This window comes from Montipora foliosa, chromosome 1, assembly GCF_036669935.1.
Source record: "Montipora foliosa isolate CH-2021 chromosome 1, ASM3666993v2, whole genome shotgun sequence".
Lineage (NCBI taxonomy): Eukaryota > Metazoa > Cnidaria > Anthozoa > Scleractinia > Acroporidae > Montipora > Montipora foliosa.
Window position 1 is genome coordinate 62,736,398 of NC_090869.1, and position 12,500 is coordinate 62,748,897.

The following is a 12,500-nucleotide window of genomic DNA, read 5'->3' on the forward strand; positions in this document are numbered from 1 at the left end:
ATTTTTGAGACGCGGCGGCAACCGGAAGTGAGCTGTTTTCCCCTTTAACTTGTATTCACATAACCACATTTACATTGTCAAGTGTCTTTTCTCCATTAGAGATAATTGGTATAAAAATCTGGGAGACACCACTGCCCTGGCACGCGAAATGTTATCGTCCGGTTGCCGTCCGCATCTCAAAAACGCGCGTGCTTAAGCTCCCTAATAATTATTAAAGGTGTCAACACTTTGTGAGCTACCAAGAAAATACTCAACCTGCTTCTGTAACCAGTGACAACAGCGCTGCTGCTACTGAAGGTTTCAGATTTTGAAGGCAACGTTTCTATCTGTTATCTCTACGGCTTTTCAGACAATGCCAGTTTTTCTTCAGTCAGCGCAAGTGCCAGCTTCCGTTCTTCCAGAAGTACAGTTTTGCTGTCGTCATCTTCACTACTGTCAACTTGCTCCTACGTGTGCAGATGCAGCGATTCTTATGGTGAGTGATTGCTTTCAAACATTCGAATGCCGAAAGTGCTTTCTCAGTTTCTTTGGTTTGAGTGAAAACGCTCAGTGATTTTCTCACAAATCTAGAGCCATATTTTTAGCCCATCAGTAGTGAAAGCAATAGACCGTATTCATAAATGGCGGTCAAGAAAATTATTCTTTTGTCTTTGTGCTAATCATTCTAACTAGCCTCAATTTGGAACAAAAATTCTTTTGAATTTTGCTCGTGTTTACGAGGCTAGTTAGGATGATTAGCATAAACACAAAAGAATAATTACTTAGCCGCCATTTATGAATACGGTCTATAGACCACTTTCATAAATGGTGACCGATTTAATAATCTATCGTATTTATGTCAATTGGACCGACTGGCCTCATTTTGGTTAACATATTCTTTTGAATTTCGCTCATCGCAGCGAATCTAGCTAGGCTTATTAGCATTAAAACAAAAGAATATTATATTGGGCCGCCATTATGAAAAAGGTCTATAGCCTCGCTCCCACCCGTTTTCCCGCCTAACGCCGGCTTCATGTGTTTCTTCGCGTAATGATTGGCTCATCTTTTTGCCATTCGATAAGAAGTGATAACTTGAGAGTTTTCAAAAAACAAGTTCAATCCTCATTACGAAGCTCAAAGCTCAATTTAATTTCAACATAATAGGGCTTAAGAGTTCCAATCATAAGGACTACTTAATAGGAAAAACAACTTCAAAACGGATAAAACCCATGTGAAGATTAGTGATCATAGTAGTCTTAAACCTTTCCAACGAAGATCGAATTTTTATAAGCCGTTTTTGAGCTTTTCCCATGCATCAAAGGTCCTTGTAAGTAATAACAAATTACAAATAAATTACAAATTTATATTGCGCAGTTTCCATAGCGAGATGATCAACTGCGCATTACAACAATACACGGAATAAAATAACAAATAATAAATACTAATTACATCATGTGTTGTATAAAATATTAAAAGCCAAGCTAACTAAGGATAAAAAGCCTTACTAAAAAGATGCGTCTTTAAAAGTTTTTTAAAAGTGTCAACAGATTTGGCCATTCTAATATCTGAAGGTAAGTTTTGGTGCCGAAGCAACCAAAGCACGGTCGCCCAGGGTTGTTACAGGTGTAAAATTCGGATGAGATAGCAGTATTCCGTCGTTAGACCGCAGTCCATATCTTGAATTTAAAGGCTTAATTTTGACGAGATCGTTGATATAGGACGGTGCTAATTTGCGAATGGCTTTGAAAGTTAAAAGTAAAACCTTAAAATTAATACGAAATAAAACAGGAAGCCAATGCAGCTGATGGAGCACTGGAGTAATATGGCAAAACTTGTCCTGCATAACAACGAGTCTGGCGGCTGCATTTTGAACTCTCTGCAATTTGTCAATGTGGCACTTAGGCACACCGTATAATAGACTATTACAGTAGTCTATTCGGCTACTAATAAAGGAGTGGATAAGAGTCGCAGCTGAATCCATTGAAAGGTATTTCCTAATGGTCTAATATTGTGTAGGTGATAGAAAGCGGCACTGCATATTTTGGTAATGTGTACGGCCATAGTAAGTTGATCATCGAACCACGCGCCCAAATTCCGCACTACAGACACTTTGCCTACATCGCAATCTCCGACCCTGATAGTATTAATAGCAGTTTTTTTCAGTAGATGTCGTGATGCTATTACAATAAATTCGGTTTTGTCGTCATTGAGCATGAGTTTATCCGCGGTCATCCACTGCTTAGCATCCGAGATACAGGTTTCCATTGATCTAGTTGCTTCGTCTTGACTAACAGCACAGCTTGGGTTGAACGATAAATAAAGCTGGGAGTCATCTTCGTAACAATGAACTTTTGGAAGGTGATGACGACCGACAATGCCGAAGATTTTGCTTGAATATATGTTAAACAAAACGGAAAAACGAATACATCATGATGAAAAAGACTCATTCCATTCGTGAGTCGACAGCGTTCAAAACAGGAAGAAAAAGAAAACAGATTAAAAATTGGGGAAATCGAAATGATAAACGGCCTTTAGTAAAAAACGCCGTGCAATGCACCATGGGAAGATGTTCCAATTCTATTTGTCATAAACGTTACTCAAGAAGAAATGAGCCTGGGAGGGGAGGCTGAAAATGGGCCTAAGTGATAACGGTGCAGTGCTCTACCAATTGAGCCATCAAGTCAACCTGGGAGGCGGGCGTGGTTCAGTGGTTAGGTCGTTGGGTTTGCATGCGGTTGCCCCGAGTTCAAATCCCGTTCAAATCCCCGGGTTTAAATCTCTGATTTGGATTTGTTTCCGGTTGTGCGGGATTCAATCTTACCACGCTTTGTTGGGGTTCTTAATCATGTTTCTGTTAAGTTTCAATTGTTACTTTCAGATTATCAAAAGTGGGATGACTGTGAACTAGCTTGATAGCTAAGAGCATGCACTTCCACTATAAACAAAGCATTATCTCAGCTTGAAATTGCTTGTATACGATAACGCAGGCATTTTGATTGGCTCTCACCAAGGCAGATGAACAGCTGACGTCATCATAAAAATAATTCTTTATCATGTAAAACAAATAGATTCCATGTTGCCGTGCGTCTGTTCAGTAATTGGTCACAAAAAACGTCAAAATTTGTTAAGGAAAAAAAAGTGGCACACGAGGCTATAGCCGAGTGTGTCACTGATGTTCTTACTACATTTTGACGTCTTCTTTGATCTATTACTGAACACACGTGCGGCAACATGGAATCTATTTGTTATATAAAATAATTAGGATAGTACGCACACTCTCCATGATTGGTCAATAGTTGTGTTAAGATGAGAGTATGGAAACACGGCTGTGACATCACACGAATGTTGATTGGTTATGTGTTGTCAGACGCGCGTTTTTATTGGCTGGTATATGAGCGTGTATCGAGAAAATCTGTTTCAATCAACAAGTAAAAAAAACCCCAGCATTTTCCTTCATTTGTCGAACTATCTTTGAGAAATATTTTATAGAAGTAATAGAGGACTTTTTTCGGTTGCGTCTCGGGTTTGCATAACTGTCAAGAATTCTCCCGACTCCCCCGAGTGTTTAGATGAGGCTATGACACCCGGAAAACGTCCTCTATTGCTTACGTAGAAACTGAAATGAAAGTGATCGAGGGACGGCCACACATGATCTTCTGGTATTTGATGAAAATGAACCATAACCCTACCCTGTCCCCTTCCCTCACTTTAATCGCTGATCCGGCAACTTAGATGATGAATTTGACTGTTACAGTACTTTGAAACTGCGATCTACTACTTTGTTGTAGTTCCCTGCAACTGAATACCTTCCTAGGAAAAAGGCAGTTAGCTTTCGTATAATTAGTTTGTTTTCCTGCTTTATCCGTTAAAGAAGTGTTTTTTTGGACCGCTATTTTCTTTTAGCTAGTTCCTTTCAGTATTCTCCCGCAAAAGTCGGGCTTGCTTTATTGCAAAAGGGCAAATGAGATCATGTAAAAGATACAGCAAGTGTAGTGTTATGTCTTATGAACTGAAAATTTCAATTTATCTCTTCAACTTCCTCAGACGATCGAATGTCCTCATCGTCATTTGATATGACGACATCATCATCGTCCTCATCGATGTCATTGTCGTGGTCGTCATCATATAAGTATTCTCCAGACAGCACGAGCTCTCTGTCGTTAGCATCATTTGAAGTCAGCATGGATTCAACTCTTTCAAGTTCATCGAGTTCTTCGATGTCAGTTGTCTGTTCGAGTTCTTGCTGGTGGGGAGTGCGGTGTGACATGGGTAATAATTTTTGTTCCGGCTTAAAGAGAATTCTGAGTTTATGTCGACACATTGATCCCCATTATTAGTTTGTAATCGGGATAAGGTACAAGCAAGAGAATCTACTATGAAAACGGTTCGTTTGCCGAAATAGCTCGACTTTAGACAAATAATATTAAGGACGGTGCCTACTATTGTTATTTTGCATACGTTCTGCTTATCCCGAGATACTCGGGTCTCTTATGGGTGGTGCTTACTATAAATACAAGGATATTTTTGCGCGGTTAAAGCTATACATGTAATGAGGGAGCAGAACTTAGCAAGTGCTCTTCGAATCCAAAAAGAAAATTGGGGGTAACCATGAATTTTTCAGAGATAAGTAAGCTTCAACTTGGAAACGAACGCCATACATTGTTTTTTGTTTTAAAGCTTTTACAAATATTGTTGATTAATTATCTCTGAAAAATGCGTCACGGTAAGTTCCAATTTTCCTTTTCGATTTCAATAGCATTTGCTGAGATCTGCTTTTGCCTCATATTAAAAAAACCGCTTAAAGCACTTTTGAATTAATTAGAGGCACCTTCCTTAAAATAGACAAAGAATAACCCTAACCTAACCGGAACTTTGAAGAACAGAATATATGCAAGTCATACAAATCATTTCAAAACTTAGATACCTTCTTTTCCTTTTCCGTGGTTATATTGAATGTAGAATTGGGGCTTTTAAGCGCTTTAACAAAAAAGGGATACAAAGTTCAGTTTTTTTTTCATACGCCATGAATTTGTCGACATCTTAGTGAGACACACCATGACAGTTTCCAAACTTTAAATTTAGATTACGTTCCGAACACATCGGCGCCAGGAGATGGGGGAATCAAGCACCCACAACAATATCCTCTGAAGTCACCACTTCGCCATCGACAGTACCTTATACCACTACGGCTAGAACCGTGTATCCGACAGCAACAACTCCTGCAAGAGCTACCACGACCTCGTCATCGATATCAACTGCCTCCAGTGGCATTTCATCGTACTTGTCTACTACTTCTGACGTCACCTATGTTGCAGATTCCACAGTGACTTCTTTTTACGTTACCATTACAACTCTCGGCCTCATGACCACCGTAACTCCAACATCATCCCTCGTCCGTACACCAGCGACCAATCATTCAGTGACTCCTTCCGACCTCTCTACAACGAGGATGACGGCATCTCCAGCAATGACCAATGAGGCCACTGTCAGTACCATTACACAGTTGTTAGCGGCAGCATCCGAGGTGTCTGACACAAGCGTCACAGCCTCCGCAACAGGTATTCCAATACCATAATACTAGCCTCTCTGAAAAACCACCATGTTTTAAAGTAGGTTAACGGGACACTCTGTGTCAAGGCAGAGCAGTTCTTTTCGCTCCAACTTGCTATGCAACGTGACATCAACCCAGATATCACTTTCAAACAACACAAATCAATCTTCGTGAGAAAAAAAAACTGTTTGTTGAGCATATATAATTAAAGTTATCAGAAACAGTCATAAACTGCAAGGAACTTTCAGTCCAGACAGGCCGAACAGTTTTCAAAAACTCTAATTCCAATTTATTTCAATCTTCTTCAATTTCTCCCATTCTTGCTGCCTTGAAGTTCTTTTGCATTTGCTCTTCGGCCATTACTGTTTTAGTAGTTAATGGCCGTTTTATACGAAAGACGCATAATCCGTCCGGACGAGTTATGAGCATTCGCCTTTCGTCACAGCGAATTGAGGGCAGGGATTGTGGGATGTTAGTAGTTTATGTAGGAGGCGGAGGATCGTTGCCATTGGTGGAAGTATGGTGACAAGATTACACCGAATAAATTAATTGAATGAAAAGGGTTGATCCCCGGCTTTAGGATGAAGCGCGCGCGGTTCATTTTTTTCGGTTTTCCTTTTTAATAGAACAGTGACATTATTTGCGTTTACTTCGTCAAGACGCCACACTTTTTGTATTGACTTTATCAGGTTCAACCTCTCCTTCAACGTCTACATCATCTCCTGACACGGAATCACCAAAAAATGAAGGTACGAGCTTCGTATTTTACAACTTAATTGGGGATTGGATTGACAAACGCCGTTTTCTCTTGATCATGATCTCAGTTTATCTGCCCTTCCTCTTTGCCAATCTGCACGCTTGTTCCATAATATCGACAAGATGTTTAGCATTTTTTCATCTGATTTCTTCGGGTTTACGCCTCTGTCTTATCATTCGCTCTCACCACTTTAGTTTTCAATTTCATTGGTGGTATCCATTTTAATCTTTCTTAGATTAAGCTCAATTCCAATGCAAACAATTATTTCTTCTTCATTTTTAGGGGAATCTGAGAAGACTTATACAGGCGCCATTGCTGGGGGAACTATAGCAGGTGTATTGGTGTTGCTGTGTATTGTGGCTGGAGCAGCAGTATTTTTGCACCTTAAGTCAACCAAAAAAGGCTCTGGTGATTTCACTTTGAATAACATAAATATCTAGAAAAATAATTGAATGTAACGCATCACTTCTCGAACTACAACAACAAGCTTATTCAACCATGTCGTCTTAACTTGCGGCTAGTGGTCAATGTCTCTGGGTTTTCAAGCAAAACTCAGTCTTTCGCTCCCCTCCCACCCCCCCAGAAAAAAAGACAAAAAATGACAGTAATACTAATAATAATAAGAAGACAAGGAATAAGAATTGTTCCAAATGTGTTTCAGCTGTATTTTGGTTTCCAGTGCAATACTTTAGTTGCAAAGACCAGTTAGATCAGTTACCGTTATGTAAAATAATTGTGGCTTAAGGACATGAACGCATTGCACCAAGATATTCATGGTTTTGTTTTTAAAATTGCCGCTTCTTTCTCTTTTACGGTTTCAATTTTTTTCTGGGTTGAATTCAGTTCAACCCAAACCAAATCAACCCCTTCGGCCAATCACAACAAGGGAGACATCACCAATTAAGCCATTTATAACTCAAAGAAACCAGGTGATCTGTTGACGTAATTCGGAGGACTGGGAAGAAAAAATTTAACGCCGTATCCCACAACCGCGCGCGGCCCTATTTTTGAATTCAACATGACAGAGGCGAGGTTAGATCTCGTCGGTTCTACTTGAATGTTCATTCAGTAACAGGAAATGTGGTAGACACGGAATGATCTGTTGAGTTTTGGCGATGGAAGTACCGCAGGGAGTTTGGAAACAACAACCGCGCGCGGTTGTGGGATACGGCGTTAAAATCTTTCTTCCGAGTCCTCCAAATTACGTCACCAGATCACCTGGAATTAATGCAGCCGGTGCAAAAGCGCGGGAAAATGCGTGTAACCAAATATAATTTATATAATCACTGATTGGCTGTGAGAATGTTGCGTGTGGTTTTTCCAAGCAATCACCTACCACCACCACCACTGGTCTTCTTTTCCCCTTGTTTTACTCTTACACGCTACTTGCTATATGGCTGGTAAATATGAATTTTAAATTAAAGGGTTAAAAAACTTTCTCTTCTCGCGCTCATTCATTCATTCATCGTTTATACATTTAGGGGACAATGCCCATGGAGAGTCGAAAATAGGACACAGCCTCCCTTAAACAGGTCGACTTCACAGCGTTTACCCTCCCATCCATGACATACCACAGAGTACAGACCACAACAACCGGAACTCCATTCCCTTCTCTTTGCGAATAGCGTGTGGGTGTCTTTTACCTCTCACAGGGTTATGAACGTTGAAGTGTTGTGCCCTGGGCCTATGGAGTATCGTCCTTATCCGAGACTAGAGACTAGAGAGTCTAACCATTTACAGATGTCATTACGTTGAAATGCAGTTATTTCAAGACCCTGAATGTTTGTCCGGTCGGAGTTTTGATCCCGCGACTTCCCGCACAGCAATCCGCACACCTGTGGCGCTTGCTGAAACAACTGAGACAAGTTCCAGTCGTGTGGCTAGCGTAACCAATAAAAGACTTGAATCAGAGCCGTTATCTTTTCGGGACTCATTAGAGAACTTACGTAACGGCTTAGTCTAAAAATACATGTAAAAATATAAATATCACTTCGCAATTGACCTCCAGCTTGTACGTTTTGTTGTCCTACGTGATGTTCTCAAGGGAATTCTCCTTTTGTTTTTCATAAGTTATTCATAAATATACAGGTGCATAAGACGGCATTTGAAAGAAACTGTGAAAGTAACAATCACGCGGTCTGAAATAGGAAAACAAAACGTACAAGCTAAAGAGGTCAATTATTCCAATTCTTTAAATTGGAAAAACGCGTGCAAGTTCTCCAAAAAGGAATCTGCTATAAACGAAGCTGGCGCCGGTTCGGAAAGACAAAATATTCGCAGCGCTACGTGTGGACGTTCTCCAAAAGCCGCAGATCGAGTAACATTTCACGTTGCTGTCACGCAGCAAAAAAAACGTTCGGACAAAAGAGATGGAGCAGCTATTGTTTTTTACATGCGAAACTAATTGTTTCATCTATGGCGCTTCCGTCGCTGTCGTTGTTTCATAAATTAGAGATCTAATTGAGCGCGTGACGTTTTTAAGACGCGGACGCCAACCGAAAGTGAGGTGTTTTCCCTTTTAACTTGTCTTCTCACAACTACATTTATACTGCTAAGGATCGGATCTTTTCTCCATTAGAGATGATTAGTTTAAAAATCTGGGACACACTATTGTTCTCGCATGCGGAATGTTCACTTCGGGATGCTCAGAAACATCGCGTGCCTAAGCTCCCTAACTCCGGTCACGCTATCTTTAGCAACAAACTGAAAACCACGGACCCTGTTCGATTGATGGCACTCACAATTGAAACGCAAGGAGTGACAAGCCACACTGATTCCCTTCCTGTGTGAGAACAAGTATAAAACCTTATATTTTTGCTCACAAGCAGGATACGGGACTATATTTAGTTTAGTTACTCATGGGTTTCACGCCGAATCGATCATCAGACTAAAAGCTAAATACCAATGTTCTGCTCTACTTAATGGTACTACCGCGGAGGCTCTTGCTCTGGTTGGCTGCGTAGAATTTGTTTTCATGCCTGCATTTGGTTACTAATTCAGAATGTTTATTCAACAATCCCGCTCAGTCATTCCGATGTATGTTTTTACATCACCGGATGATGGTTGAGTGAGCGTAGCGCGATACACAATGCTGCGCGTAAGGCATGCGCCTTCTAGAGGACAATGCTCTTTCTTTTTGCAATTACAAGATTTAGCAGAGGTGTTACTGGCGCTATTCAGGATTTTGCGGTTGTGGTTTTTTATCACGCTAGACATGTTGGGCATGCAGCTATAACTGACTTTGGTGTTATTTCTGTTAAACTGAAACTATACTAGACTCTGTGTATCCAAAATGTTTATCGACAAGGCGAAGGAACGATTGTGCTACATTAGTTTGCACATTCTTCAGTGCTGAAAGGTGGGTTAAACCATATTATCTTTCTACATCTGTTCCTTTTCCTTCGCTGGCTGGCTTGGGTGTTTTCGGTGTATTGGATGTTCTTGTTGTATCCGCTTGTCCTGAGGGCTTGGTTGTAAACTTTTGCTGCGTTGTTAAACTGGTCCCGGTCAGAAGACAAAGCCGATATCCTCCTACCAATGGAGCGCGGGATCTCTTTTATGATGGAGGGTGGGCGGTTGGACTTGGCAGTGATGTAGAGAGGAGGATCATTGCCTGGCTTTCCGTAGGGGTGATACTTTCCGGATTCCAGGTTGAGCGTAATATCCAAGTAGTCCACCACCTTTAGGTTGCTTTGAACTGTGATCTTGAGCCCGAGTTACTTTGGTGAACTCTTTTCTGATCTTATCTAGTACTCTCCCGTTTGTGCTTCTGAAGACAGCCAGGCTATCATCTCTGTACAAGCCGATGTTGGCATGAGGATACTTGGTCGACAGTGTGTGCAGCGCGTACAGAACGAGCAATTCACAGACTTCAGCCCCATCATAACTACCCATTGCTACATCAAACATTGGCGAGTTCCCTCTTTTGACCCATGGCTCATCCCCGTCAAACAACAATGTTTTTCTAGAATGCTTTATGATCTCGATATCCTCATCTGTAAGGGTAGTGTAGCGTTTTGCGAATTCCAACGCCTTAGTTGCCCAGCAACACTTCGGATATCGAGGGATAGAAGTCCACGATGTCGATTACGACAAAGGAGTGCCTGCCCTTATCTCTTATGGTATTGAACCAGTCAATGACCGATTTTGTGCTTTTCCACTGATTATACATAGTCCTCATCCTGATCGTGTCATTCACTTTATCCAAGATTTGTTTAATTTGCTTACAATTAAATCCGAGGTTGTTTTTGCCGGATTTATAAGTCTGCACTTTGGATTGTTATTGAAGTGGTCCTTGTGGTCCTTCAGAGTGATGAACGCTTGCCTGGCACTCGTTTTCTCTATGCGATCACCGATGTTGAGCTTGGCGGCAATATGCGCTTGTATGTTTTTGTGACATTTTCACGCAGCAATTTTTCATACTGGCTCTTCTCTAGCTCGTAAAAGTTCCTCGTTTTGTCCGCGGGCACGAATAGATTACTACATTTGTTGATGTTCTTAAGTCGTTCCTTAGCTTGTCCTGGAAATCGTCCCTGAAGCGTTTAAACTTGATGTTCTCAACAAGTTTAAACATGTCCCCCTCAAACTTCAAGTTAAATCTATTCGGTTCTCGTTGATGTGATCCCGGGTTAAGGAAAAAGAACGCCTTCCATCGCATCCGTTTTATTACGCTTTCCACTTTCTCGAGTAGACTGGTCTTGTAGGCCGTTTCCGACGGAATAGGGATATTTTTCATGGAGTAGTCGAACTGGAGTGGTTCCATATCGTTGGCTCGCGGGGCCGAGAGTGCTCTAGCAAAGAATAGGAGCAGGAATATGCAAAAAAAGTTAAGCGTCCCGTTTGCCGAGAGTGCTCTGGGCTTAGTATATACAGGGATACACAGGGCTTAGTAGTTTACTTAACAGAAATAACACCAAAGTCAGCTATAGCTGCATGTCCAACATGTCTAGCGTGATAAAAAACCACAACCGCAAAATCCTGAATAGCGCCAGTAACACCTCTGCTAAATCTTGTAATTGCAAAAAGAAAGAGCATTGTCCTCTAGAAGGCGCATTCCTTACGCGCAGCATTGTTTATCACGCTACGCTCACTCAACCATCATCCGGTGATGTAAAACATACATCGGAATGACTGAGCAGGAATTTAAGGCGCGCTATAACAACCATAATTCGTCCTTTAACTATGCCAAACCATAGTTAGTGGACATAGTTAGTGGACTCCACTAACTTAACTATGGCCAAACAAGCAAATAGCACGGCGCTTTCGAAACACATTTGGGATCTTAAAAACAACGGCACTGATTTCCAAATCAAATGGGGCATTGTAAAACACGCACGCTCATATAATGGCCACCTTCTAAATGCAACCTTTGTTTGGCTGAAAAGCTCAGTCTGCATTCTTACTTCAAAAGACCCGGGATTGTTGAATAAACATTCTGAATTAGTAACCAAATGCAGGCATGAAAACAAATTCTACGCAGCCAACCAGAGCAAGAACCTCCGCGGTAGTACCATTAAGTAGAGTAGAACATTGGTATTTAGCTTTTAGTCTGATGATCGCTTCGGCGTGAAACCCATGAGTAACTAAACTAAATATAGTCCCGTAACCTGTTTGTGCATTTAGCTCTACCTCACGGCATTGAGCACTCTCGGCAAACGGGACGCATGAATTTGTTTTGTATATATTTTTGCTCTAACAAGCAGATCCTTTAAGGATTTTCCTTTTTTGTGTGAAATGATAGGTGGTTCTTTAAAAATTTGGCAAAGTAGGCTAGGGGTTGCTTTTGAATTAAATGCCATTTTCTGAGTAAAGCTTCTTTTAGGTTTGACACTGATGGCTGGTATTGTGTCACAAAAGGTGAAATATCTTTTTGTGTTTTGTTATTTCCTTTAAGCCCTGAGCCCTTTCTTGTGAATCTGATTTCTGGTATTAGTTTTTCTACCAAATTGCGTGGATTGGTTCCCATAGCAGTCCCATGGGTTTACAATAAGTAGGTAATGTCTTTCATTGAATTTTCTTTAAGGATAAGTCTAATCATTTGCCGCAGGTATTTTTGTAGGAATCAGGGGGTTAAATTTTGTGTTTGTCTTCCTGTGGTATGTTTGTGCAAAGATTTGCGACGCCCATTGATACAAGAAATGTTCGTTTTTTCACCTTTCTTTGTTCAATGAAATTTATAAAATCAGTTGTATCTTTAAGGTATGACTTGTGTGA

The 12,500-nt window shown here is 40.9% G+C and overlaps 1 protein-coding gene across 1 annotated transcript in view; it reads right to left on the bottom strand.

Annotated features, from left to right (window-relative positions):
- Nucleotides 1–378, bottom strand: part of LOC138004077 (uncharacterized) — a 53,777-nt gene extending 53,399 nt beyond the window's left edge. Inside the window, exon 1 of the mRNA XM_068850485.1 lies at nt 256–378. The gene's annotated coding sequence lies outside the window, so the exon portion shown is untranslated. The remainder of the gene's footprint in view (nt 1–255) is intronic.
- Nucleotides 379–12,500: the final 12,122 nt, after the last annotated feature.